Genomic DNA, 6,000 nt, shown 5'->3' with positions numbered 1-6,000 from the left:
GCGTGTGTGTAGGCCAAGCTGGCAAGGGGTTGAACACATTGGGCGAAGGCCTAATGATGATAGATTGATACTCTAATATGTTCATGAGCAAATGTTAAAACACATAGCGAAGAGAAGGGTCTGGTTCAGCCATAGTCGGCGCCAAGAGAGAGAATTTGTGTGTGATTTACATAATAATAAATAAAAAATATAACCGCAAGCGGCAATGGGTCATGTTCCTAGAGATATGCCTCCATAACCATACATGGGGTGAGATTGACAGAGATGGGGTAGACCTACAGACAGGTTGTAGATTGACAGATAGGGGGTAGACCTACAGACAGGGGGGTAGACCACTCACCTAATATGGGCCAAGTTGAACTCATTATATACTAAGCTATATGCTTACTAATCTTATGAAGTACCCTAGGACCACGGGCCAGTAAGGTACCAGTCACCTAATTATGGCCTGATATAGATAGGCTACTATGCTATGATGATAATAAACACTAAGCGTAAATACGAAAATGCATTGTGGATTAACCTTCCCCAGTTAATGACCATGTTGTATAGTTTATGTCAAGCATTTCACTACTTATAATGTGCTTACACTATATTCTGCAAGCCTAGCATAGTATGCCACCCCCATCTGACTGAATCAGGTAAAGCGGTCATGAGAAGATAAGTTTTAAAGTGCTATATTAGCATTAGCCTTAGCTTTTAGCCAAAAGGCCTGTTTTTTGAGATATCTGGAAATGCTTCAACATGGTAACACAATGTAGTGCCCTCTATCAGCCTGTCGACTGCCATAATAAATATTGATGTGGCAGAGAATTTGAAAATTCTGGGCCAATTATTATTATTTTTTTTCTCCAATATCTTTAAATGGATCTCTTAACCTTTAACAACCTATAGAGAGATGTGCACCACGCATGTTCATATAATTTATACGTTTGGCCAAATTTTCCACCTGCAGAAAAATCCATCATGGCGGACTTTATAGATTCTTGAGGCAAATATGTTCCCCATGGGGAAAGACCAAGTTAGAATGCACAACACCAATGTACCAAGTTTCATAAATGTTCATCCAACGGAGTGGAAATACCAGTTAATTATTTACTTTTGGTTATTATAGCACCACCTATGGTCTAATCATGGTCATTCTTTCTGCCATAGATACGGTACTGATGCTCTCTAGATGTGGCATGCACATTTATAGCATTTTTGGTCAGGGACTTTTTGAGCTATTTGACCAAAGCGGGGAAAAGAATAATAATAAGAAGTATAGCACCAATAACAATACTGTTCCTACTACTACTAGGAACACTAAAAACACTATTGGGTTGCCCATGATTACACAAACAGAATTCATTAAACCCAGAATCGCACAAGTTTGATCACAAGTGTGTAGTGCGTGTGTGTGTGTGTGCGTGTGTGTGTGTGTGTATGTGTGTGTGTTCCCTTATTCACGATTGCCTAAAGATGAGTGATGCACAAGCTAATTGGGAATCATTGAGCCACTAAATGTGTCAGGCTTTTAATTGCCATTGTCATAGGGGAAATCTCTCTGAGAAATAGTACTTGGCTTGAGCGGTGTCTTCCTCCACCTACCAACAGATGAAATTACAGCCATTCGGGCAAAGGGTTAAAGCCAACCAGTTCCTACTAGCTAAACTAATGTAGGAGGACCTACTGTATATAATCCACTGGTGTGGAATATCAACTTGACTTAAGACAACTTTTATAGAAAGTATCATCATTGCACAATATCATGTCTGAATTTCGATTTTCTGTTGAGTCATTCAAGGGCAGTAGATGAAGTGCTGGATAGAGTCAGAGGGCAAAGCCTCAGAGGGATAATTAGTCTGACAAACTATGGTTTGGGAGTGAACTGTCCTTGTGGCTAGTTGTGGAGCTGCTTCACGTTGAGAGGGTTGATTCTACAGTTGGCAGAGAGGGAACTATCTACACAGACAGGCTGGCACAGTAGACACATGCCCGGTCTGATGTTTACACATTCTGGATGGATGACAAACACAGCTTTTCTCTCCAACTGTCTATGACAAATCCTCTGTTTGTATTTGTCATGGACATTGAGAGGGTCCTCTGTTTGTATTGGCTTTGGAAACACCATCATCATATTCCGAGAGAGAAAGAGAGAGGGGGAGAGAGTGTGAAAGAGAGAGAGAGAGAGAGAGAGAGAGAGAGAGAGAGACAGAGAAAGAGAGGGAGAGAGAGAAAGAGACAGAGACAGAGACAAGAGAGACAGAAAGATAAAGAGCTGTGCTTATCTGCCATTATCTGTATCATACAGAGATGAAAGAGGTTTTTTTGTAGGTGCATTGTGGAGGGGTGTTGCATAAGAGAGCTCTTGGAATACATTGTTGTATACCATGGACAAGAACTTCTAACAAGGTGCAGAACAAACCAGTTACAGTACAGTACATCTTCTTTACTGAGTATCTGGAAGGTCTCTAGCCAGTGTTTTCTCTTTTTCATAATTGGCGGAGAGGAAATAGAAGAGGCCACTTCAAGGGATAGAACTTTTCAATGTTCATTTTCCATTTATTGAGGTTGTTGTAGGTTCATCCAGACATTTTTTTCCCGGTCATATTCCATTATTGATCTTTTTTGTCTGTCTTCCTACTGCAATAACACTGTACAACTCCTCCTCTGGCTGGCTTGATCTGGGTGATCAGTCAGGCTGGAGGATGTTACATCTTACCTACTGTATATAAGGTCCCAAATGTCTATTGGTCTAGCTTTATTTTGTATTTCTAGCTATTCTATTTAGCCTATTATTCAATTGTCACTTTATTAGTGTTCCTACTACGTAGTAGTAGTAGTGCTCTGCTAGGTAAAGCCCCTGACCAAAAATGCTATAAATGTGCATGCCACAACTAGAGAGCATCAGTAACAATGCCAGAAATAATTACCATGATTAGACCATAGGTGGCGCTATAGTAACTTCACAATGCTGGCATTTCTACCCTGTTGTATGAAAATGTATGAAACTTGGTATATACGTATGTGTCTTTCCTCATGGGGAACATATTTGCCTCAAGGACCCATAAAGTCCGCCATGATGGATCTTTCTGCTGGTGGAGAATTTGGCCAAACCTATACAAATTCACTTAAAATCAACTGTAAGTCAGATTGGTCCAAAATGGATTGTATATAAATTGTATATGAACATATGTGGCGTCTCTCTATAGGGTGTTAAAGGATAATAGATCGGAGAAAACGACATGAAAAGAAAAAGAATTGGCCCAGAATTTTCAAATGCTCTGAGAATTTGCCCTGCTACGTCAATATTTATGGCAGTCGACAGGCTGATAGAGGGCACTACAATGTATTACCATGTTGAAGCATTTCCAGATATTTAAAAAAAAAACAGCTTTACCTGATTCGGTCAGATGGGGGTGGCATACTATGCTAGGCTTGCAGAATATAGTGTAAGCACATTATAAGTAGTGAAATGCATGAAATAAACGATACAACATGGTCATTAACTAGGGAAGGTCCGGAACTATGGCTTTAAAACAAAGGGAGGCAGCTCACTCAGGAGATGAAGGAAACAAGATGTGGAGACAAAGCCACTTCACACTAAGAAGATACAGCATCAGTGTCAGTAGAGATGAGAAGTTGTGCACAACAGATTTTTCTTCTCTCTCTCTCTCTCTTTATTTCGACCTGGAGCTGTGTTCAGACTAGTCTGAAAGAAGCCGTTGATTCTCTTCTCCCTTTCATCTTCCCAGTGTGTGTCATCCCTCTCTCTCTTCATCCTTTACCTTATCATCATCCTCTTCTCAGATCACTAATCTAGAGGTGACGCCTTTATAAGCCTGGTAGCTTCTTTACAAACCATGAAAAGGAAAAATAAATAAACTCTCCCTTTTGTATCCCTCAGCTGACTTCATCCTCCTCCCACCATGGCCAGGGAAAAGGGAAACCAGCTGTGAAGCAGCTTCCTCTGAGGTCTGCCGGACAAAGGTTGTCAGAGGGCAATTTGTTGACCCCCCCCTACTAAGGCTGTTAAGCAAGTTGTTAACCTCTGGCCGACTCACAAGACCAGAGAGTGGACATGACATCCAATCCACTAGTGCAGGAATTTGATGTTAAACAAGTTGTTAACCTCTGATGACCAACACGTGCCCCAAAACGTTTACCCCAAAAGCACACACTTGCTTGGTCATGGTCCTGAGGAGGTCCTAATGTGGTCCCGAGTGACGCCCTGAGGATGCAACGGGGACCAAAGTTAAGTCTCCAAACCATGTCCTACTCCTAAGGACCTCGGCTGACCAGCTGAGAACATCCTCAGGACCTCATTAATGTAGGGGATGGGCCCATTGTATGCTAATTTCAATTATTTTAGCCTCCCAATATTCCCATGGATTAAACAAATAGAACACTAGGCCAACTTCCACATATTTCTAAAGGACGGTGGTATGAGGGATTATCCCCAACAGGCCAAAACTGCTGCGGTTATGATCAAATACTGTCTATTTTCACCTATTCATATCATTATTGAACATGGAACATCATACAGTGCTTTCAGTAAGTACAGTGACTTCGGAAAGGATTCAGACGACGTGTTAGCGCCTCTACACTGGGAGAGACTAAGGCTGGTAACAGCCAAATGTTTTTCTCTGCTCAGTAGAGGCATGTGAGTGAAGCAGGAAGGCTGTGTGCACCACCCAGTGTCAGCAAGAAGTACTAAAGTATATGTATTGTAACGATCCTGTATGAGGCCCCGTTAACAGCTCCTCCAAGGGAGTTAACTCTCTTGTGTTGTGGTTAGCGCGGCCGGCGGTTATGCGGGAGGTCGGGGTTCGACTCCCGCATGGGGCGAGTTACACTACCAGTTCCCGTTCGCTACAGTGGTGTCAGAATGTTGGGATGGAAGGAAGGCCATCGGAGAGGCGTGTCCACGTGAGGGACTTGACATAGTGAAGCGTGAGGGCACGCTCTCCCGAACGGTGAGGATAGTGTAACGATCCTGTATGAGGCCCCCTTAACAGCTCCTCCAAGGGAGTTAACTCTCTTGGGGCCCTATTATGCACTTCTTAACTTGCCGTCTTAAGTCTTAATTAAGACGCACCGCCAGGTTAAGACCTACCGCCACCCTTATTATGCGCTTCATACGCGCTACTGCTATTATGCAGGTGTCGCTAGGCGCCCACACATAAGACGTAAGACTCCCGTGCATATATTACTCATTGTGGGAGTGTTCATATGTTAATGAAGTGCGCTAGGCGCCCCTGCTATTATGCGATCTGACTTTGCGCCTAGCGCTAAGAAGTGGTTTGAAAAGTTCTTAGGCGCTAGACTTCATGCACACAGTAGATCACAGTAGATCACCACATATTGTTAGATAAACTGAAAGCAATTGGGTTCGATAGAACATTGGTGAGCTGGATGCAATCCTACTTAGAGGGGAGGGAACAGGTGGTTAGTGTGAACGGAACACTGTCCCCCCCCCCTCCCAGTGACCTGCGGGGTTCCACAAGGAAGCATATTGGGACCTTTACTGTTCCTAATATATGTGAATGACATGTCATCAGCATGTGATTGCAATTTGTTCCTGTTCGCGGATGACTCGGCTCTGCTGGTCTCTGACAGGGACATATTGCAGGTGGAAAAAGCGCTAAGCACTGAACTGAGTAGAATCTGCATCTGGCTAGCTGACAATAAACTATCAATACACCTAGGTAAAACTGAAACCATCCTATACGGATCCCCATCTAAACTCAGAAAGGCTGTAAATTTCAAAATAAAAGTGGGTAACATTAATATCACAAGAAAAGAGGATATTACATACCTGGGCTCCATCTTAGAGGCAAATCTTTCCGGAGATAAAATGGCAGCAAAAGTAATCAAAAAAGTGAACCATAGAACTAGATTCTTGTACAGGATATCCTCACTTGTCAGTAAAAACACACTGAGGACCCTATCAGGAGCTCTCATTCAATGTCACTTAGACTATGCCGTAACATCATGGTACTATAGAACCACAAAGGC

This window comes from Nansenia antarctica (genome assembly GCF_963989245.1).
Source record: "Nansenia antarctica genome assembly, chromosome: 5".
In the NCBI taxonomy this organism is placed as follows: Eukaryota; Metazoa; Chordata; class Actinopteri; order Argentiniformes; family Microstomatidae; genus Nansenia; species Nansenia antarctica.
Note: the sequence above shows the minus strand (reverse complement) of the source record.